This window comes from Schistocerca piceifrons, chromosome 8, assembly GCF_021461385.2.
Source record: "Schistocerca piceifrons isolate TAMUIC-IGC-003096 chromosome 8, iqSchPice1.1, whole genome shotgun sequence".
In the NCBI taxonomy this organism is placed as follows: Eukaryota; Metazoa; Arthropoda; class Insecta; order Orthoptera; family Acrididae; genus Schistocerca; species Schistocerca piceifrons.
The window spans coordinates 362,429,710-362,454,988 of record NC_060145.1 but is presented as its reverse complement, the minus strand read 5'-3'; positions in this window follow the sequence as shown (position 1 = coordinate 362,454,988).

The following is a 25,279-nucleotide window of genomic DNA, read 5'->3' as shown; positions in this document are numbered from 1 at the left end:
ACGAACGTATTGGTCCACAGAGCCCTACCGAAGTGGTTCTGCTTCCCTAAGAGAAACATCGAAGCTGTGCCCTTCACGCTCACCTTCCTGCTCCTTAAATTTTTTTTCCAATTCATTCCATTCGTACTGATTAAATATTATAATTTTGTGAAATTCTATGAAGATGAATCAATGTTGAAAAATTTTACTTGAAACTTAACAAATTAAATACATCCTTGCAATAAATAAATTATTAATTGTACAAACTTTCTCAGAAATTAAGTTAGAACAAAATATACTTACTGAAAATAGGTTCTTGTATGATATGCAAAGCCTCTGTTTGCTCCTTATAAATTAGTAATTGTGCATAACCACTTAATTAGAAATAAAATAAAAATTGCTGTACGGAAGAGTTCAGTAAATATCGATTTTCATTAACTGTGTCGTTATTATAATTTTACTGTGCAATTTATTAGAAACACACTCATTTAGTAGGTCACTGACATGATTGTGGGCAGCTGGTTCGTATTCTGTCAGTAAGACAGTCTATCTTCACCCATATACGACCTTAATTAGTCGTTTATCATTTTTCATTTGTTGATACGGCATTCACAAGTCACTGGGATTGCCATACGTTTCCTCACAGCTATTTCGATATTTGGATTAGCAGCTCATAATTCATACATGAAGAAACCTTGGAAGTACTCAAGTAGGACGCTGTGCTAATGATCTTCATCAGATCTTCAAAGAAGCTACTCGAAGTGTAAGGGCAGGCCGTCTGTGGCCGCCGTGATTTACCGATGTACACTGTGATCGCGTGCAGCGGAGCGATAGCTTACTGCGGAGTGTGGTCAGTGCTGTGGCGAAGTGTCAGGTGAATTGTAAGTAATGTATCTTCCTCGAAGAGAGAGAAACCTAGAAATTTAGATTTAAATGGCACAAAAAAGGCCTACCCCTCTCACTTATCGAAAATGGATGATTAATGCTATAAAGTTAGTCCATGAGAAGGCAATAAACATGCAGATTGACAGTACTGTGAATAGTGTACATGAAAAATCTGTAACTAACTACGTTTGTGAGGGAATAGACAAGAACAGCAGCGGTAACGTTAATACTAAGCGTAACGATGGTTCTGTCAGCACAGTATCTATAACATGCGCAGGTCTTGGCTAGCGACCTGCGAGAGATTGCAATTTACAGTTGGAAGCGTCAATCTAAAATATTACGAAAGAGCCTAGTGTACGCGGGAGAGTTTACAGTATCACAGAATAAGTGTGGTCCGAACACTTTTGGCGTGAAAAGCTCGATGGAAATTGAATGAGTAATATAGAATTAGGAGGGCGTGCTGAAAAGTAATGACTCCGAAGTTCTTGTGTGAAAACCGTCAAAGCTTTTTCAAATAAACCAGTGTTTTCAACATTCTACATCTTTGTCGTCCTGTCTACATGTTTATTTCTTAATATAGGCACATCTCCAAACAGCAGACCACTTTGTTGACACCATAAGTGTAGAACGTCTAACTTTATTGACGGAGCCAGAACCTCATCTCTGCTTGCACTGCCTCATCAGTATCAAACTGAAGACCTCGAGGTGTTATTTAAATTTTGGAAACGGATGAAAATCGGGTGAGGCCATGTCGGAATTCTACGGAGGATGATTGGTGGCAGAGAACCGAAAGTGTCGAATTGTTACAGATGTCGTAATGCTCGTTTCTGCTCTGGCATTGGCATAGTGAAGGAAAGGGCGATCCAGGTGTGGAGGAACGCTTTGAATTCGAAACTCGATTACAACACGCTGCTGCTCACGCACTGACATAGTTACATTACACAGTGCCTAGTTAAACGCTACAATTCGGAGCCCTCTAGGTGGCAGAGATCTGCAGAAATGTAGACATAAAAATAAAGGTGTAGACTGTTAGTAACGTTTGGTTCATTGAAAAAACTGTATGATTTTCACATAAATATTCGTAGGCAACACTTTTCAGCACCCCGTCGTACAAAAGCACGTACTTTCGTATGTATGTGGCCGTAGGACGTTTGTTTATTATGAAAGGCAACCACTCACATGTAGCATATGCAGTTCCACTGGACACCTGAGGGAAAACTGTGATCGTAGACGCCCTGTACAATTGTGTATTCAAAACTGTTTACCTGGAGCAATGACATATGAAAATGATGAAACTTTTCAGTGAAAGATGAATGTCCCCACTGGGGGGTACATCGTGGCCTGGCAGTGGGAGTAATATAAGAATGCATAACCCGTTAAGTCGAGCACCGAACGGGAAACCATAAAACTGATGATACAAGTAAATAAACCGACATATATGTTATAAGCGTCACTAATGACATATGATGAGAAACATCAGGATGGACCCATGGAAGTGGAAGAGGATGAGCAGTTGCTAACACGCCTTGGTGACTAAGAGCAATTCAAAAACATTGAAACTAGCAATTCTGAGTCGAATTCCAAAGAATTTCATAAACTGCGATAAAAGACTGGGGAGCAAAAGGCAGTATTGTATCCTGGGCAGAGAATCACCGGACCGCCCCCTCACTTCCCCTTCTCCACCGAATCCTGCCGTATGAAGTCTAACTTACACTGTGCAATTGAAATAATGATACTTTGACGCAAAGTGGTATGTAAGATATTGAAATGGACGGGGAAGAGTGGAACTCAAGCGAATATGACAAACGCGGACACACTTATTCTATTCGTTAAGACATTTCAAACAGAGAACGTAAGTATGGACAACTAAAAAACATCACAATGAAAATAAGGAGCAGTCTGCGTTATCCTTAAAGAGGTTTTAACATTTCCAATGGCCTACGGTTTGCTCTTCATTTCAAAAAGAAATTGAGAACTCACTTGTCCATATTTTCTTTATAGTTGGGTACAAACGGAGGATACCACACTGTTTAAATTGACTTGCAAATAATAGCGTCAATATTTAAAGAATAAGATATGCCATCAATAACTTTCAGTAAAAACATATACTTCCCTAGTGGCCAAACGCATATTTTGTGTAGGCTTCATATGTTTCATCATACATCTTTTGGAACTTTTTTGATGGTGATTACAGATGAGGTATAAACGTATGTACTTCACCTATGTATGTGTTGTCTTCTTATGCCTGCAGACTTCTGTGCGTTATTAGCTGTATGTCTATGGTAAAACGTAATTTTAAAAAGTGTACAACATCTTTGCCTGGTAGTCAAAACGTCCTGAGTCCCAGGTTGGAGCCCAGCCACCGCATGAATTTTGAATAAAAATCATCAGCAATGATGGCCGACGACATGAGAAGTCGCCCTGTTTGTGACAACGGCCTTGTGAGAGATGACATAGGAGTGGGCAGCGGTTCATGGCACTCTCTTGTCCTCGGAGTGGGGAACTGCCTGGTAAAAGTTGAGAAATCAGTAGTGATTAACAGCATGAGGCTGTAGAAGGGAATCAGAACTAGTGCATTAACCCTTTGTCAATGTTAAATATACGTACAATTGATTTCAAACGCAGTTTATTACTTTATGTACTAGAGACAATCGGCTTTACAGAAATTAATATATTCAAAATAGTTTTTTATATATACTAATTCCATTTGCTTATCTCTAAGTCTGTAGGATTGGGAAATCAGCGAACGGATGAGTAATGGTATCAATATTTACTATAATCTTGTAAGCAGGCGTCTTGAGAGCTATTTTGTGTTCTGTCAACATTTGTATCTTGTGGATTTACTCTTCTGCCATCTAGGGAGATGTCATAAAGGCGGCATCCAGCCGATTTCAGTCAGTCATCGGGAATACCTGAAAGTGGCAAGAAGTCGGCTTGCATAAATGTCGGGCATTCTGGACAGCACCACCCAGCTGAATAACCGAGACTTATTAAAGACATTCCTACGCCGTCAAAACCTAGTCATCAAATTACAGGCCTTAATGTGAGTAAGATATTGCTGAGAATGTACTTTGTATGGTTGCGAAGCATGAACAGTGGGAAAACTGGAACAGGAGACAATAAAAGCGTCTCAGATGTCATACTACAGAAGAAATGTTTTAAATCAGGAATCAGACGAAGAAAGGATCATACGAGAAACACTGACAAGGGAAAGAGACGAGATGACAGGACGTGTGTTAAGACGTCTGAGCATAGCCTCCCTGGTACTAGAGAAAGGGCAAAAACTGTAGTGGAAAACAGAGCTTGGTACACATCCAGCAAGTAATTGATAACGTGGGGTGCAACTGCTACTGCGAGCTGAAGAGGTTGACGCCGGACAGTAATTCGTGGCAGGCCACATAAAATCAGTCAGAATGGGGATGACTCAAAAATAAAAAACATGAAATAAAAACAATCGGTGAATAGTTCCGCTGTATCAATATCTCTGTTATTTGCAGCGCCCACATTAAATACACATTTTGAAAGATAGGGTACAAATCTTTCAATCAAGGCGTTCATTGTCAGAAAATTAGTCAGATGAATAGGTTTTATTTACTCTATCTGTACAAAACTATCCTGAAACCCTAATGTGGTGTAGAATTGACCACTAGATGTCACGGCAGGCGGAGCTTCCAGTATAAAAGAGGCGGGTATTATAGTGTTGTCACTAGGGAAGCAGTAATAACAGAAGTAGTCGGTTAGGAGAGCTGAGTGACTTTGAATATGAAATAGTCACTGGATGTCCCTAAGTAACTAACAGACCAGCAACATTTCAGTCTTTCTTCCGCTGCTGAAGTTGACTCTTCGTGATGTGCTTACGAATAACCCACACCAAGACAAGGCAGACCTCTTGAACTGAAGCATAGGGGCCGTCCGGTGTTGCAGAAAGAAGATGTCAAAAATCTCAAGAAATCTGCCGAAGGAATGACTCGTGAGCTAAGTGCTACAAGCAGCCCAGAAAGCACAATAATTGTGCACAAGAAATTGAAAAGAATGATGTACAATGGTTGCCGAACACTTTGCTTACATGTTCACGACAGGAGCACACGAACAGCTGTCCAGGTTCATCGTACTCGAAATGTCATTCCTTGGTCAAATCCCGTACGTCAATGAGTTTTCCCCATCATTGGCCCTTATCGTTGCTGGAACGATACCCTGTTCATCTCTGCTTCAGTTACACACTATTCCTACTGCGTCTAGTGCCTGCAATGCCAGCAGTGTTGTAATCAGTATGGCAGCTGAAGTAGTCGCAGTGGTTTGACTGGTCGAATGTAAGTGCCCCGCCACTGTTAAGCCAACTAGTGATGAGTTTTATTTTTGTTTCATGGAGGCTCCTACATTTCCATCACTTGAAAACAGGCTAAATCAAGACTCGTCGTACTTAACTACACTACTCAGATACTGTATACTTTACTTTGCCTCAATAACATTGTGCAGCTTCATTTGCTGCAACCAGCAATGACGTTTTGCGAGGTACCCGTCTCAGAATGTCTGCTTCAAGCAGTTCCCTTTGCAATGTTCGCTCTGAAACTGCTGTAGATGGACATGCGTACGTTGGTGTCTGCAATTCCTGGCAGGTTTGAACACAATTATGTTTGAGACGTGCGTGGCTCGCGCTCGTGCCGTCTCTTATTTTACATCCTGTTTTTTTCGTGTTGCCACCTCGTTTTGTTAATTTCAATTCCTGTTGTCACTGAGTTGCTGCTTTGTCTGCCCGTCAGCGGCACCAGCCGCGCCTATCGGTATAACCCTCACGTGTTATCTTTGCTGCACTGCTATTACTTCCCGGTTGTCGTCTGTCTTGGACTCGGTTGGAACGTACCAGGAGGGCAGTTCGGACCTGCCAGTCGTGGAGTTGGAACGCAGAACTAGTACAGTCGGGTTGGAGCAGTAGTGGGGCCTGGAGGTCCATGGCTAACCCGACCGTTGCCGCCACGCCTCACTTGAGCCAGGGACAGTCTTTGTGGACCGTTGACTCTCCGATCGCTTATGGGTTGGCTGTGTGTGTATATCGACTCCCGATTTGTCTTCGTGATTGCACAGCCACTGCTGAGTGTCGTTCAAGACTTTGTGCAAGTGTTTGTCAAACTCTATATGCAGTTGGTGTCATTTCCACTGACAACTTCTTCTAAATGTTGTCGGCATACTGGCAGTGAGTCGGTCAGTTGGCGCGGATCAGCAAGCAAGGCCGGCCGGAATGGCCGAGCGGTTCTAGGTGCTACAGTCTGGACCCGTGCGATCGCTACGGTCGCAGGTTCGAATCCTGCCTCGGGCATGGATGTGTGTGATGTGCTTAGGTTAGTTAGGTTTAAGTAGTTGTAAGTTCTAGGAGACTGATGACCTTAGAAGTTAAGTCCCATAGTGCTCAGAGCCATTTGAACCAGCAAGCAAGTCTCAGCGCGGCGCAGTCGTCCAGGCCCGCTGGTGGTCTCTACGCAGTGTCGGGGCGTGTGGTGGCTGTTGGGTTGTGTTTTTTGGGACAAGAGACCAAACAGCGACGTCATCGGTCTCATCGGATTAGGGAAGGATGGGGGAGGAAGTCGGCCATGCCCTTTCAAAGGAACCATCACGGCATTTGCCTGGAGCGATTTAGGGAAATCACAGAAAACCTAAATCAGAATGACCGGACGCGGGATTGAACCGTCGTCCTCCCGAATGCGAGTTCAATGGGTGGGGGCTGTTCCGAGTGCTGCAATGTTCGTGGCTCACCGATCCAGGAGAAGAAAGTTGAGTGCTTATTTAATTACTGATGCCACGTCTGTTCACGTTTTCCCGTTGGTTGGTCGTTCGCTGTTGGTGGTATTCCTGGGACCAACAACGAGCGTTCGAGTTGGTGAAGATTTAGCCGCTGTATAGTGGAATTAACTATATTTGTCGATTTGAAATTCAAGTGCACCAGCGGAATTTTCTGCCTTGTGGCCGTTAGTGTTCCGATTACCTGCCCTGGTCGCTGCCATAAATTCAAGCAGTTTCCTTTCCTCACCTGTTGTGGCTGTCCAACATGGTGTTTCGTTTTGACAGCTTAATGTATATTTCGTAAAAAAAATGGTTCAAATGGCTCTGAGCACTATGGGACTCAACTGCTGAGGTCATTAGTCCCCTAGAACTTAGAACTAGTTAAACCTAACTAACCTAAGGACATCACAAACATCCATGCCCGAGGCAGGATTCGAACCTGCGACTGTAGCGGTCTTGCGGTTCCAGACTGCAGCGCCTTTAACCGCACGGCCACTTCGGCCGGCTATATTTCGTTGTGGGCGGCTGTGTCTGTAGCGTTTTGGATCTGGAACCCTCCTATACTGGTCGGTGGTTAGCAAAGTCGTGTCTTGTTGGTGGGTCCCTGACTGTCTGTTGGTTGTGTTGCCGGCGGATCGAGTATAGTTGGGCCAACTTCCTGTCTCATCTAAGCGAACGTTAAGATATCAAGGGCAGACCGAGCCCCCTGGAAACTTCTGAGCGCCGTTACCTATACTGCCTTTGTTATTGGCGTTTAATTGTGTGTCTTTAATGGCCCATAGCCGATGGTTTGAATTTGTATGCTTGTAATTGTGTTTTTAGAATCGAAGACTTTCTACCTGTTGAAAATTTATTGTATTGTTTTTTAAAAGCCACGCCCTTCAGCCGCTTTAAGTTTTAAGGATCTTACTTATCAAGTATTACCCTTTGGAAGATAAAGTTGTGGGCTTTCTGCCTGTTGAAAATTTATGGTAGTGTATTGTTTTAAAAAAGCATCGGCATTCAGCCGCTTTAAGTTCTAAGGATCTTACTTATCAGGTACTACATTCTTTCAAGATAAGCTGTGGGCCTTCTGTCTGTTGAAAATTTATTCTAGTTGTATTGTTCTTAAAATGATGGGCCTTCAGCCGCCTTAAAATTTTGGATTCTTACTTATCAAGTCCTACATCACTTGGGCTTAGATACTATTTAAGGTTAAAGGCTTTGGGCCTTCTGCCTTGGAAAATTGGTTGCAGTATCTCTATTTTTAGAGAACAAAGGCCTTCAGCCTTTTAAAGTAAGGTTTCTTATTGCTCATAAAGCTTGGGCCTGTTGAAAAGTTATTGTAGTTATGTTGTTTTAAATTTATGGCCCTTCAGCCGCTTTTAAAAAATTTATCCATCCGACTAGTCAAGTCTTACACCGATTGGGCTTAAACACTATTTTAGGTTAAAGCTTAGGGCCTTCTGTCTCTAAAAAAAGTAAAAAATAAAAAAATAAAATAAAATTATAGCAGTTGTATTTAATTCATGAACCTTCAGCCTTTTAGAATTGAAGACGTTTTCTGTCGATAGTCAAGCTTAGATGTTGCATTGTAATGTTTGTAGTGTAACTGACAGCCGCTCATTCTGACCCCCTTTCACAATTCCTACTACTTGTCCTGTCCTGCAGGTTTAGCAGAGCGTTTCAATGTTACTGTGTATGTGACTCTCATCTCCGGCCCTGTCGGAATCTCTCTTTCTGTGAGCACTGTTCTTACGCCGTGCTACAAAGTAGCAAGTGGCATACCGTTGCTTGCAGACACGTAGGACCGCGAGAAATGACATCTGGTATCGAAGCGAGCGATGTATCTCTTCTCTGAATGGACGGATAAAGCGGTAACCAGTCAGCTTCCAATTTCAGCCATATCCTAGTTCTGAACTCAGTTCACACAAGACCAAAATTATTGAATTCCAAAACATAGATAATATAAGAAACCAGCCATTTCTATCCGTCTGAAGGACCTAGGAAAAAAACTACGTTATTATAGTAGTGTGAACGGGCTACTTTACAAACATCATACTGCACAATGTACGAGATGTAGCTCACAGCAAGTTTGTAGAATCACATTCGAACGCAATCTCACGCATGGTTCATAACAATTTCAGCGATTCATGTGAGTGTTTTGTACTCTGGAAAAACAAATTATGAAATTAATGATTCCCAACAGATAAAACAATAGTGGTTGCCGGAAACCGAAATTGTTACATGAACATTAGTTTTTAACCAAAATTCTCTTTTGTCAGTCATTTAATCATAAAATATTTGGTTGAAGTTCTTCAATGACTTCTATGCAAAACACATTAATACGTCTGGACGTTATTTATCACACAAAGTGGTGAATCCTCTGGTTTAGGTAATACTGCGTGGTTCAACAGTTACTTTAAACACTTAACAAAAATTCATACAGTCATTAACTGATGCCATTACACAGATCTGTAGAAAGTTTCGTACCAATCGGTTTACTGGATACGTCTATAGTTCCCAGGAAGGTGTGCAATATGTGAACAATCCGCATCTACATGCGTATTGCGCAAGTCACCATATGTTGCGTAACATGATTGTAATACTACCAGCCGTTTCCTTTCTCTGTTCCTGCCGCGCGGTTACAGGCGCCATGTCACAGATTGCGCGGCCCCTCCCGCCGGAGGTTCGAGTCCTCCCTCGGGCATGGGTGTGCGTGTGTTGTTCTTAGCATAAGTTAGTTTAAAGTAGAATGTAAGTCTAGAAACCGATAACCTGAGCAGTTTGGTCCTCTAGGAATTCACACACATTTCTCTGTTCCGCTCCAAAAAAGAGCGGGAAAAAACCTCTGTCTGTACCGCTCCGTATGAGCCCTGCTTCCTCTTATCTTCGTGGTCTTTACGCGAAATACCCGGAGGCGGCAGTAGAATCCCTATGCAGTCAATGCTGGTTCTCTACATTTACTCAGTAGTGACCGACACAAGGAACAGCGTCTTCCTTCCAGGTATCCCCATTTGAGTTCAGAAACCGTCTCCTAATACTCTCGTGTTGATCGAAGCTATCGCCAACAGATCTAGCAACATGTCCGTCAGTGGCACGGAAGCGTTCCTTTAATCCGACTTAGTCGGCGTCCCGCACTCTCGAACGGTATTTTGGAATGGATGGCACTGATCTTATACACGACGCTTCCCATTCCCAAAAGCGTCCTGATTGAGTTAAGTCGACCATTCGCGTCCTCCTCTACCGTTCTCGTTCCATTTTATATTGCTCTGTAGCGCTACACCTAAATATTTAATCGACGTGACTGTCAAGCAGCACAAGACCAACGCCTTATTCGAACATGGACTCTTTTCACTAATCATTTGCAGTAACTTAAATTTTTTCTACATTTAGAACAAGCCGCCTTTCTATTTCGTAAACTTATATTTCTTGTAGGGTTTTATCAACAGTTGCAGTGGAATGCTCTGTCCATTCGTCGCATCATTAAGAATGGCTTGAATATCATATATACGCTATGTTTTCAATGTCATTTGAAGCATTTGTAGATTTATAGAAAGCTTTTGACAATGTTGACTCGAATACAGTCTGTGAAATACTGAAGGCGACAGTGATAGAATACGGGTGCGGAAAGTCATCTGCAACTTGTACAGAAAGCAGCCTCAGGCTGTAAGTGTGCAGTAGTCGCAGTAGTCGAGAAGGTAGTGAGGCTGCGGTGTAGCCTATCGCCGATGATGCCGAATATGTAGACGGAACAATTGGTACAGAGGACCAAGGAGAAAATTGGAAAGGGAATTATAATTCAGTCAGTCTTGGAAGGTCAGCTGAACGGAGTAAATAATGCTTTTAAAGCAGATTATGAGATGAAAGCTAAAAACATTAAAGCAAGGTTACTGGAATGTAATCAAAGTAAATCAGACGTAGCTGAGGGAATTAGATAAGGAAATGAGACGCCGAAAGCGGCAGACAAGTTTTGGGATTTGATAGCAAAATATCTGCTATGGCTGACGTAGAGAGCGTCTAGCTACAGAAAAAAAAAAGCTTCTGGGAAAGAGAAATTCGTTTGCAAAGAACAGAGTTTTGAAAGATAGAAAATCTTTCTTGAGGGTATTTCTGTGGAGCGCAACGTTGTAGGAAAGTGAAACATGGATAGTAAATAGGTCGAACAACAGCAGTATTGTTTTGAAATGTGGCACTACAGAATGATTTTTTAGATGATATGCGGGGTCGATTAATTTATGAAGAGGTACTGAATCAAATTAAGGAAAACAAAAATTTACAGCACAACTTGTCCAACTTAATAGGACCCTTGTTTTATCAATACGGTAGTTATTGGAAGTATGAGGGCAAAAATTTTAGAGGAAGTCGCAATATCCATAGATTCAGATATGGATACGTGTGATCGGTTTGCGCGTCCCCACCACAAACAGGCTGTAAATCACTGCGATTGCACCGCGAGCGGTGCTACAAGCCAGGAATACGCCCGCCTCACACCATGCAGGATCACATGGCGCCAGTGACCATTTGCTGGCTCACAATGAAGGTACCAACGCACCTACAGTAGGATCGCTTGCGTCTTGTTTCTCGCTTACTGATCAAACGCTGTGATCCGCTTGTTACTTCTACGACAACCACTGCGACAGAACTGAACTGTGAGAGGTGCATTGTGCCGAGGCATTCTTCTTACGAACACAAAAAATCATAAGCCAGCACTAACGACTGCAGCAACATAGAGTGTCCGGTATGAAGGTTAAATGCCGAGTGGTTACAGACCCGGTGAATGGCTTCAAATTTTGCACGATACATACAACCTCGCACTACTAGACAATAACAACATGACCTTATCAACTGGATCTACGATACGCCTTACCAGGCAGTGCAGGAAGAACTGGCGCACATAATTCTCCACCCTCTCCATAAACTCATAAGCAATTTCGCATAATGTTTGAGCGATTCCTGCATCAGCTCCTGCTGCAAGTTTTGTTGATGCTCCTGGCGGCACAACTGCTCCTGCCCCATTTGAGAAATGAAAGCGCCATGGTGGCCACAAATCAACGATACGAAAAACTAAAAGCGTCACAGACGTAAGAAGATCGTGCGTAGCTACTTCTATAACTGCACAAGGCGTTACAACGCTGTGAAGCCGTCACTATCGGTACAAAAATAGCTATAGTAGCCCAAGGTGGCTCTACTACAAAAGCCAGGCAGCTGACCCGGGAAGTGAGAACGAAACGCGACGTGCGATTCAATTTACCTGGGAGCAGACAATATGAAAACCGCGTAGAGACTAGTGAAAACAGAAATGCGGCCAGGGCGAGCGACTAAACAAATAAGAACTAAGAAACAGGGTGCGGGACGAGGCGAAGGGCAGATCCGAGGTAGCTTAATTCAGCGTAATGGCTGACTGGTCCGGCCTACCACCGCCGACAAGTAAATACTTGTATCAGTGGTTCTGCCCCAGCACCACTTTGAGCGTGTCATCCGAGGCAGGTTGCCGCATTACTCTGCCGCGAGAACCCACGTCAGCTCATCGGCGTCTAAATCGATGCCCATTGTCGTGGATACTAAACCCACAATTGACACTGTGCAGGGGCGTAGTTCGGTCACGTAAATTACTAGCTTTACGAAATGGAATTTAAGGAACGGTACGTGTGTTCACACTAGTTTTCATGTTCCTCAGCACTCTACTGGGACACCAAAGTATCAAACGGTACTTATATGTGGCACTTCTGATAGTGATTCTTTGCGAATAACGTTTTTTTTGTGTTTTAGAGTGGGCTTTTGTTGATCCGTCCCTTCTCGCAAAAAACTTTCAGTGCTGCATACATTACCTTTGTATTCAAGGCCACAGTGCAACACAGTGTCTTCCATGCGGTGCGAGCTGCGGAACAGTGTATTTAGTATACATCTCATCCCCAGCTTACCCCCAAACAGTTAATTTTTGTAAACCACTTCTCCAGTGAGTGACTACCATACGTATAGGATGTTCCCTCAATTTTTTTTTTATATTTCTAAGACCAATAGCGTAAACCGGCTTTCGATTCCCAAACGGAACTATGAACTCTATTTCACCAAGTTCGTACGAGAGCATGCCCAAATTTAATGCTTCGAAGTTTTATTCGGTTCTCAGTATCTGTTAAGGTTTTACAGGTCATGCGCATCAATAAGTCAACTTTGCCGCTTCGCTAATGGAAGTTGCAACCCACTGCCGCTAGAGGGCTCCAAATGACAGCGTGTAGCATGGTGGTGTGTAATGTAACTCTGTCGGTTGGGTTGGGGTTGATTTGGGGGAGGAGACCAAACTGCGAGATAATCGGTCTCATTGGATTAGGGAAGGATGGAGAAGGAGGTCGGCCGTGCCGTTTCAAAGGAACCATCCCGGCATTTGCCTGAGACGATTTAGTGAAATCACGGAAAACCAAAATCAGGAAGGACGGACGAGGGGTTGAACCATCGTCCTCTCGAATGTGAGTCTAGTGGGCTAACCACTGCGCCACCTCCCTCGGTTTCTGTCGGTGGTTGAGAGAAATCGGGCTGTAAACGAATCTGTAACCGCAGAAAACGTATTTCTGATTGTAATCCATAGAAGACTGAAAGCTCTATACAGTGATGACTTTATCGACATCAGTGACGTACAATGTTGAGTTGTTTGTGGTCTTAATGAAGGAGGTCAAAGCAGACGAGTGCAGACGCCAATGGACAAGTTTCACCGCAATCGGATTGATGAACCCATCACAGAAAAGCGTCGGATAACACAAACACAGCTCTCACGACTGCGTACACAGGCCACCGTTACAGAACTGCAGTACACAATCCTCTGTCTACGGTGGAGTCCTCCGAATGCTCACTCCTAATGTGAAAGAGCGGAGACTGGACATCTGTCAACATTTAGGAATGTGGATGCATTCAACGACTGGTGTGATACGACATTCAAAATGATGGAGCACGGCAATCAGTCGTCCTTTTCTTTCGGGTTTTATTAAGCGAATCTGAGTTTCTGCTAGTGTCCAGCCATTATCAATGCATTATTTCATAATATCAATGCATTTCCAAGTACGTCAGTCCCCCATTGTTCGGGCTAGTGTCACAGTTCGTTCAAGACGCCAAGAACTGTGACAGGGTCTGACGTACTAGGACGTGCATTGATATTATGAAATAGGGCATTTGCAATCGCTAGACACTAGCCGAAATCTAGATTCGCTGAATAAAACCTGAAAGAAGAGGACGACTGATTAGTGTGCTCCATCATTTTGAATTTTCTTTTACGTTTTGAGCGTGAGGGTGATTGGTTCCTTGATCACATTGTGATAGGTGATGAAAGATGGGTTCACCAGTTTGACATGTCACAAGCTATCACCAACGCCAAAACAGTTCAAGTCCATGCCACTAGCAGGCAAAGTCAAGCTCACAATGCTCAGGGAAATTGACATTGTTGCGCATTTGAAATTCATGCCTAAAGATACAATTATATACTCTGCAAGGTACTGCGAGATCCTCACAAAAATGAATGCCGGATCACGCACGAGCGCTGAGACATCAGCAACATTCTGACGCCTTCGCTTCACTGTCGTTGATCATCCTCTATACAGCCCTGACTTCGTCCTACCAAATTTTCATCTTTTGATAATGACGAAGATGCAAGCAGATGTGAATTTGTGGGTCTGTAAACAAAGGCAAACATTTTACATTGACGGTGTCAAAAATGTGGTCTATCTGTGGGTGAAATGTGTCCGTCGCCAGAGTGACCACGTTGAGAAACAATTATGGAGATAAGAAAATAAAGACGTAGAATGTGAATATTTTTTAATTAAAAAGCATTAAGGGTTTTCAAATAAAAAATTCGGAGACAATACTTTCCAGCACGTACTCGCAGTTGAATATTAAATAATCGTTTCTCAGTAATAGCTACGCGTCGTAGAATGCTCCCTCGAAATTTCGTGCCCCTGAGACGAATGGCTTGGAATAGGATGTCATTCCTAACCTATACTACAATGCAACTCCTCACGTGGTGGAATGTAAAGTTTTTAGTTTTAGTGGGAACCTAACACACATTATGAAAATCCGCTCCAAATTTCATGTTAATACCTTCAATGGTTCAGGCAGGATATCGAATCGACAAAAGTCTTCGAATTTGTGTGAGTTCGTGCATTTTGAAAAGTAGCATCTACGTCGCAAAAGTGGTGCATGTTCCATAAAAATATAATTTTTGTGAGACTGCATGCCGCAAGCTTAAAGGGTCTCTGTCAGTTTCGCCTTTTTCTCTGCCGGCGACTGGGTGTTGTGTTGTCCTCATCATTTCATTTCATCATTATCTTCATTTGGGAGAGCGACTAGATTGGATTGTGTAAAGGAAACGGACTGTGTAAAAATTGGTATTGTGTACAGACACTGATAACCGCGCAGTTGTGCTCCCCACAAACCAAAACATCGTCAGTTTCGCCTTTAGAGTCACTATGTGCTTCTCCGCCAAGCAGCTGATTGTACTGGTGAAGTTCTCTGTACTTATTTCTGGATTATATTTGACTGCATTCGTTCACGAGTAAAGAGCTCTGATTCCGTTAAGTTTCTGATTTTTACGTCACCATCTGCTGGTATTCCTCATTTCATTTACAGTGCTTTCAACTCCAGAAGCATTTCCCTTGACTTATGATGCCCCTATCAAACTGTTTTCTTTCTTGGTTGTTGGCTGTGTGTTCCACCCGTAACTGAACTATCTGAAAAAGAGTCCATCCCATTTTTTTCTTTATAGCTGTGGCTATAAATGTCGCTGCCGTCTGAGAGGTATTGCCGGCGAGCCTTGTTTTTCTTGTTCATTATGGGTCTCGAGAGCCTCTTATTCCTCTCTCCCTGACATCAGCACCATCCATCCAGAATCCAGATGGAAACACTACTGCTTCATCTGTCAGAGAGTTTCGATCACAAAAATAAAATTTCTGCTTAGAGGTGATTTTGATTACAAAATTGGTAGATTTGGAAAGCTACTGTCGAGATACACCCAGAAAGATGAAATGTGTTCTACCTTCCCCTATGTGCCTATGTCCCACGCCAGTAACCAAAAATTATGAAATATTCGTGCTTTCAAATTTAAAAAAAAAGAAAAAAAATTGTGGCCCTCAACTACGTACCCTCAGACTCAGACTTGAAATACTAAAAGTTTTGGCTGGTTTCGTTGTCTAGGGGCTGGGGTACGTAGTTGCCGCATTACATGCTAAATACTGCTGAGTCTACAGTATACACTAGGAATACACACATGAATCGAGTGGTGGAAGGTTCCTATCACTCGGCAAATGCGAATTTTGGATGTAACACAGAACTTTATAAACGAAAGACTGCAATTAAATAAAATCTGCAGGTACTATTTTAAAGGGTCTAAATGATGAGTACGAAAGCAGAAGTACCTTTAAGACTGCCATTTATTACTGCAAACCACTTATTGGTGTCGATGGCCCAGCAAATAAATAAAAGTTGAACAACAAGGAAACAATAGATTCATACTTCATGTAATTAGTTATGACCAACAACATAGCTGTCGAGATGTTTATTTCTAAATGCATACTACGTCTTCACTACAAAAGCCACGGAAATCTCTGAAGCACACAAGTCGGCACTATGAAATATTTCTATCTCGCGCGACCACGCGGAAAACGCTCACCACTCTCCAAGTATTTCCTGCGAGCGTCCGCAGCGCCTCTCTGTCCAGCACTCCCCTGTGTTCTGTGCCACCTGATGCTCCTCCCCCACTTCCATACAGGCTCTCCATTGACTTCCGTAGTCACATTCCGTAGTAACGAGCGCTGTGATTGGCTAAAGCACTCTCGCCATGTCTCCAAGCCAATACACACTCACAGACATATTGGAACACATATGAAATACTGGATTTAAATTCAAATAACTCGAAATTAAATAAATATTCCTATGGATGGACTATAAACACGCTCTAACACACATTATTAAATACATAAACAAATTAAATAAACATATACCAAAGGAATAGAAGAAAAAGTAGGCCAGCAGCCTAATGTCTCTGTGCTTTCTAAAGCACAGTAAATATTTGACCAATTTCTTCATGAATAGTGTATATCGGATATAAACAAAGACATAGACGAACAAATATATATTTATAAGAATGCTGGTACTATTTTTTCGTGTAACCGTGGAGTATGACCTGACGCGATCAATAGTAATCGGGCACTTTGACTTCCATTAACTCATGTACTACTCAAGTTACATGCCTGTAATTCATACCAATTTAGGTTTACACTAATAGCTTTCTAAAGACATGTCGATCGACAAAATCGGATTAACCGTTTAGATTTTGGAAATTCGTTGCTGGGTGTTACTTGTATAATTTACAGTCTGATATTAAACTTGAAGCTAATAAAGATATTGAAAATCGGATTACACCATCAGAAATAATGGTAATGTACATGTTTCTTTTTAAGGTATCATGATTCCTCTGGCTGCTATTAATTTCTGCATGAACTGTAAAATGTCTGCCATTATAGTTTCACAAAGTCCGCCATCTTTGGCACTCCCGGCTTAGAAACCACCTTCATCGACACAAAGCACAGTCCTGTACACAACTTCAAAATGGAATTCCCAGCCACGCAGTCGGCCTGGAATACGCGCTGCGGTTACCCCTCTTGCTCCGGCTAATGTTCGGCATTATGCACTTGCCGAGGAGCCCCGGGTTGCCGAGCGGCCCGTGCGGCCACGCCTAAAGTCCGAACTCAGAATATTTTCAGGTCACCACAACTCGCCCGTTACCTCAAAAATATAATCAATGAGTTTAATTATTTTCAGAAATCGAGCAAAAGACATACTGGACCACTTCATTCGTACACAATAAGTGAATGGAAGGGCTTGGCATAGGCGGATACTGCTGTGACACGAATGATATAAATCCTCAATAAGACAAAAAAATATTTTCATTTTACATAAAATGTCATCCGCATTTGTGGACACAGTTAATAAAACTTACTACAACGTTCTTCAAACTTGAGCTCCGACGAGATACAGCAAACAACAAGTCTGGAACCACTGCAATCATGAACTTAAGAGGGCCAACTTGATTTTGGCCAGCCACACCAACGGATTCCTAGATTCTGACCAGAGTCTTTCTGGTTAGAAAATAAGCTACCCAGCACTTCTGTACATGAAACGAGGTATGGTATGGTTCAAAACTCTGAGCAGGAGACCATTAGCACACTGGATCACCTGATGGTAGGCGTCACCATTGACGATAATGAGGTAGCAAAAACGGTCATGGGCTCCAGCCGGGAGGACTCCACCGATGGTCGCTGCAGGTCTCCAACTGGGGTGTGGAAGAGAACTTGTGTTGTCACTCCGCAGCAGACAGCAGGCAACTTCGTTCAGGAGGTGCGACAGTCGCGCTGAACACTGCGCGCCCTGCAGCTCTAGTGGCAGAGGTGCATGGGAGTCCGAATGTTTCGGAAGAACGCTGACTTTTGTGTCGGCGCAACTACAGTTTCGTGTTGGATGTCTAACTTTACTGGTACACCTGTCTTTCAATGACAGTCACGTCCCAATTAAACAATCTTAACGCGACCAACGAAAAGCAAGTGGGGGTCTGAGTGAGCCCATAAGACGTTTTAAGCTTGTGGCAGGTGACTGGCGCCAAGGGTACAGCGTCATTACTATAACTATTCCAATCAAAGAAATCTACAACACGGTTCTCCAGACTATTTATCTTACTATTAAGGTGCGTTTCTATGGGCCATATTTTACTGCAAAGTGTGGCCTAAATAGTACCACTGTCTAATAACTCCAATATGACAGCAGTACGTAGCCATATATTTGGATGGCCTTGCAGTATTCCAGATTGTTGCTGGATGCTGCTGCTGGGTGACCGATGTTATCCGACTCGACAATGTTTCTTATGGCTGGGACAGCATTTTATTTGAAAATATGTTTCTGCCTTGTTTCCTCTTCTTTAACCTTCTGTGTTACGGTACTAAGTCACGTGAAACAATATGGTTTTACATTATTTTCAAAGCTTTCAGGTATAAAATTTTGAGGTATTTGGTTTCTATGGAACAGGAATAGTCATATGGAAAAACGAGAGGAGAGCAAGTTTCAGACACTGAACAGGTGTCTAACAGCCGATGTGTCCCACTTTTGCGTTGATAACAGCGGTGACACGTAGTGATGTGGATGCAGTGAAGCCTTTGTAGGTCGCTGGAAGGAGCTGGCACACATATCAACAAATTCCCTTAAATGCTGGCGAGGGGGACCAGGAGCTCTGAGGCCCGATTCAATCACATCACAGACGTGATCGATGGTGTTCAGATCTGGCGAATTGGGGTGGACAGCGCGTCAATAGGAACTCGAATCACTGCATCACACTCCTGGACTTGAGACGGGGTGCACTATCTTGATGAAAAATGCCACTGCTGTCGGGAAACATGATCGTCATGAAGCTGCGTACGTGTTCTACATCCAGTGTCTGATACTCCTTGGCCGTCATGGTGCGTTGTACGTGATCCATTGGAGCCGTGATCCATTCGAGCTCCGTGCCACAGTACTGGTGTCGAGGAGCTCTTTCGCTGGAGGTCGACGGATTCGCACACTCCCATCGGCATGCTGAAGAAGATATCGGGATTTCACGAAATGCTCTGGCACAACGCCAACGTCCAGTGCCGATGGGTACGTGCCTATTTAAGTCGTAGTGCCGATGCTATGGTGTTAATATTGGAACATGCGTGGATCATCGGTTTCGGAGGCCCATCGTGGAATGTGTTCGGTGCACTGAGTGTTAAGGCACACTTGCACTCTACCCAGCATGAAAGTCTGGGTCGAGCCGAACCTCCACGCCATTACAATCTGCCCTCGCTCAAACTCAGATCTGCCCTCGCTCAAACTCAGATCGCGCGCCTTCCCCATTCTGCACACGGACAGCACGCTCACTGATACTACATGCACCGTGCATGTGTCCGACTAGCAGTCATTCCTCGCCAGGTGACTCTGCTGCCGCCTGTACGGGTTTATATCGATAGCAGGTCGGTGGTCATAGTTCTCTGGCTGCTCAGTGTAGATTTAGAACCTCTACTACGAAACTTATGCGACGTAGAACGTTATTAATAGAAAGACTTCACTCTGAAAAAGGTACGTTGGGCGATTCCTACATATGAGAACGGAATCACGCATTATAAAGTTCACAAAAAGTTTCGAATTATTCAGATACGTGCAGAAGGTGACGCGAAAAGCATTGCGTCGTCGCTTCTGGCGTCCTAAGAGACTCTGTTGTGCTGCTGTGAGGCATAATTGTAATTCATGTACGTTCTAAGGGTCTTGAACTTATTTTAAACTTTATCATGTGTATTTCCTTGTTCATCGGCCGATACATAGTGAATGTCCATATATTAGTATCTTGTTGACAAAAAGATTCAAAATCCTATAAAACTGGTTATAGACGGGTTGCATTTATGAAATTCATATTTCTGTTGCTGTTATACGAAACTGCAATAAAGTATCAACACAAACATTTGGAAGTTGTTTAAAACTTATCAGTGTTGAAAATGTTGAGGCATTGTCTCAAAGAGTAGCCAAAGATGAGAAACATACTTTCAGAGGCGAATACCAAACATCTATTTGAACCACCAGCAAACATACACGTGTAGGTAGTCGCCAATCAGGATGTACCCGGTATACAGTCTCTGATATCGATACTGGTCGAACTGTTAGTTCTCGGACCATTGATACCCAAGAGTACACTTACACTCAGTCGGGTGAGTGAGTGCTGGTGATAGACCAGTAAGCCCACTGGAAACACTGTCGACAGTAAAGTATGCCGTTATTTAATTCCAGTACGTGACGTGTCACAGCTCAGAGAGGCAAATGCGCCGCACTTGTTGTTTCTCACCGGCTTTGACGTATGGTCGGTGACTTTCGCCGCCCCATGCTGCATCGGCGCTTTCCGATGGAGGAGAAAGGCCAGCGTTTGGCCAGCAGCCACAGCCGTGAAGTCAGCGGCCTCCGACACCCATCGGTTGTATGCAGCCATTGCAGCACCTCCGCTCCAGAGGTTAGCGGTGCCTCGTCACCAGGTCTACTGAGGAACTTCGTAGCGATGGCCCCGCCCGGCGTGGCCCTCGGCATCGTGGTGGTGTTGCTGGCTTCAAGGAATGTGAACTGTCTTCGTCCTCAAAGTCCAGACATATCTCTCACAGGTGTATTTGTTTTTCTAAGACCTGGTCCCTAGTTCAGATATTTCAAATGGCTCTGAGCACTATGGGACTTACTTTCTGAGGTCATCAGTACCCTAGAACTTAAAACTACTTAAACCTAACTAAGCTAAGAACATCACACACATCCACGCCCGAGGCAGGTTCAAATGGTTCAAATGGCTCTGAGCACTATGGAACTTAATTTCTGAGGTCATCAGTTCCCTAGAACTTAGAACTCCTTAAACCTAACTAACCTAAGAACATCACACACATCCACGCCCGAAGCAGGTTCAAATGGCTGTGCGCACTATGGGACTTAACTTCTGAGGTCATCAGTCCCCTAGAACTTAGAACTACTTAGCCCTTACTAACCTAAAGACATCACACACATCCATGCCCGAGGCAGGATTCGATTCTGCGACCGTAGCGGTCACGTAGTTCCAGACTGTAGCACCTAGAACCGCTCGGCCACTCCGGCCGGCCCCGAGGCAGGATTCGAACCTGCGACCGTAGCGGTGGCGCGGTTCCAGACCGAAACGCCTAGAACCGCTCGACTACACCGGCCGGCGCTGGTCCCCAGTCACGCCACCGGTAACAGGACACTTGGTCTGGTGTTGTGATATCGACCCGTCTGTCATAGTCATTACTGCTGTGTGCTGCACTTTTGGTCTGAGCACTGCTGGCCTCATCTCAAAATTGACTTGTGCGTCTGTTACTCTGACCCACACGTCAACACATTTGCAGCTACCAGCCTACGGCAGATAATATTATGCTTCTTTGTAGCTTACTCTCTATTTTTCATTATTTTGGTTAAAACTGGGTTACAATGTATACGAAACAGCGTTTCCACATTCTACTGAAATTCTGGGGAAGGTAAGATTCCAGCATCACTTCACGAAGTAAAATTTCCGGAGCAGTACTCTTACTGAAAGAAGAATCCATCCAAACATCCCGATTACTCGTTTTCTGATTTTTTCCCTATTTTTTTCCTTGAATAATACAACTGCAGCATAGCCACACACACTTCCAACGGCAATGACTCTAAACATGTGGCTCGAAATCGAGAGAACGGAAGTATTGCTGCCCATACTGTCCCGATATCATTTTAGCAATATGCAGTTCCTGTGGCCCGCGTAAATGCATCTTATTATTAGTCACTTCCCACACAAGAAAGGGTATGCCATTTGCAGGGGGATACCATATAAAAATAGTGGACACAATATGGCCACTGCATATGACGAGCGTGAATGCCACCTGGTGGCGTTACAAGCACATCAACTGGAAACGAAATGGTGAAATCGACTGACATAAGCGACTGTGACAAATGGAGATTGTTACGCCTCGGGAACTCATACTGAGCATCTTGAGACAAAACCGACGACTGTTCGCGTGCTACTATCGTGAGCTTCTATGGAAAACAGGAAAGGCGGCATATGTGACGACAGACAACAACCCCAATGCTGGCACAAGAATTTCGGATCATATTGCTCAGCGTAAATTACTGAGCATGAGATTTCACATCAGACGACCACTATGTGTTTTCAAGTTGACTCGACGCCATCGTCAACGACAATTGCAGTGGGCACAGGATCACCGAAAAGGGATCGCAGATCAATAGAAAAGTGTGAAACAGAAACGTGTCGCCTGATCAGATGAATCACGTTTGTTGTTACACCATGTAGATGATCGCGTCCGAACACCCCGTCAGCCAGCTGAAACAAGCACTGCGTCACCAGTACAGTCTTGTACGGTATGTATTATGAAATGGTAGCCATAAATATGAGCTTTCGTGTGTCCTGTCGTGGTAATCGAAAGCACCATGACTATTATATACTATGTGAATTTTATTGAGGACCACAAGCATTCCTTCATGCTTTTTTTTCATGCTTCCATTTTCCAGCAGGATAACAGTCGATGCGACACAGCGAGAATAGTGCAAGTGGGGTTTAAGGAACACTGTAGTGAACTTACATTGATTCCGTTGCCAGAAAATTCACCAGATCTGAAACCGATGTAACACTTCTCGTAGGCTATCGCACACCAGCAGAATGGCTATGAAACTGCTGTCATATACCTGCAGAACATGTGAACCACTTGTCGGATCCATGCTTCACAGAATGAGTTCTGTAGTGCGATCTAAAGACGGACTGACACAGTATTAAGGAGGTGCCCTTAACGTTTTCCCTCATCAGTGTATGTGACGGGCCTCAGAAATACTTGACTTAAAGTACCTATCGGATGGCGAATGTACCACAGAAACGAAAGTAACATCTGATGTGACCCAAGGAAACGTATAAGGACCTCAGAAGTTCTCGGTGTATATAACAGTTTGTCAGATAATATCAGCAGCACTGTAAAATTATTCGATGACCATGGTGTCATGAAAGACTTGGAAAAAATGAATGGCAACCCTCATGTCAAATATGAGAAAGTACCCGATGGTATTTGACCATGGGATTAGTAGTGAGCATTGTGAGCATTCCACAAGTATTTCGGGGTTGATGATAAGAAGCGATATCAAATGTCATGATCATCTAAAGTCAACACTAGTGAAGGCAAATGGAGGATTTAAATTGGGTGGGATCACGGTATGCATTTGTAAAGGAGATACGAGCTTAAAACGCTAGTGCGATCAATTTGAGAATATTTTCTAAAGTTAGAGTCTTTGTCAAAGAGCCATGACAACAAACATCGAATGCAGAGGCAAGCAGCTAAGATTGTAGTAATGTAATGTGATAGTCACACGGGCCGTCCGCGGTGGCCGAGCGGTTCTAGGCGCTTTAGTCTGGAACCGCGCAACTGCTACAGTCGCAGGTTCGAATCCTGCCTCGGGCATGGATGTGTGTGATGTTCTTAGGTTAGTTAAGTTTAAATACTGTTCTAGGGGACTGATGACCTCAGATGTTGAGTCCCATAGTGCTCACAGCCATTTGAACCACTTTGATAGTCATATAGCGTTGTGCAATATTTGATTATTTGTTTACTTATTTCTTGGATATTTTTGAGGAGAGTATGTGGCTAGCTAACTGAGAAACTCTTGTTAGAAGCGAGGTGCCACAGGTGTTCGTTCTGTGGTCCAGCGTAACACAAAAGATCAGTCACTGAGGCTGTAGAGGAGAGATGTGGGTCCCCACGGCAATGCAGATTGTGGGAGTGAATTGCGTTAAGTCACTCCTCCACGCTTTGTCGGTAAATACTGTTTTCTACTTTATAGAGAGTTTGCCACTGCACGACTACGTGTAACTAGTGTATTACTGAATGTGATGAATTGCCGGCCGCGGTGGTCTCGCGGTTCTAGGCGCGCAGTCCGGATCCGCGCGACTGCTACGGTCGCAGGTTCGAATCATGCCTCGCGCATAAATGTGTGTGATGTCCTTAGGTTAGTTAGGTTTAAGTAGTTCTCAGTTCTAGGGGACTGATGACCACAGCTGTTAAGTCCCATAGTGCTCAGAGCCATTTGAACCATTTCTATGTGATGAATTCACCTAACTGTACGCTTATGAACAGACCGTCGCAGCTCTGTTGGGTCACGACGAGAGAAATTATATTCTTACATTCTAATATTTACTGAAAGGAACGCTCAGACAAGCTACGAGTATAATATACTGAGGTGTTCAACTGCCGCTAAAGCTGACTGATAGTGCAATTCGCAAGTTTTATTGGAGTCGCTCCGAGACTGGTACTACTGGTTTCGCACCATGCAGGTACATCCTAAGGTATATTTAAGGTGTAATGCCACACGTTGCCGCCTAAATGGCTTAGTGCGTGTTCCAAGGTGCAATGAGGAGCACTACTGACGCTCCCACCAACGGAAGTGGGATATAATAAAGTCAGTTGTCATTGATAATGCACGTACGAAAAGGGGAAGACGTCCATGTGCTAATATGAAATCTTCTAGACAGTTCGACATCTGAATGGGATATTTGAATATTGATATATTCCGATATTCAAGAGCCTACATGCCTTCAAGTTATTACACAGACACCTGGCGTCCTCCGAACGTAAATTATCAGTAACAACTGACTTTATTAAGTTTGACTTCGGCTGCTTTCTGCGCCAGCAGTGCTCCTCATTACACCTTGGATCACGCATTAAGCCACTTATACAGGGTGTTTTAGAAGTGATGGCCAATAATTCACACATGTAAAGTACAGGAAAAAGTAGCTGAAAAGCTCCAATAAACAAGGGTCCACAAATCACCCGTTGTCGAGATACAACACATTTTCTGTAGTGGGTCATCAGTTATAGGAACATATGGCCGCTTTAAGCGTTAAAGTAAGGGTTCAAAATGTTTTCCATGCGTCTGAAAGCAACACTGACTTCGTCTCTGAAATGAGAAGCTAATCCCCTCAGAAAGTCCTGGGTAATTCTGGAAATGCTGGAAGGCTGCTTCAGACTGCAAGCGTAATTGCTCAAGATAGTTGAAGTCTGTAGCGTCGACGAGGCTTTTGACATGACCTCATACACAGAAATCC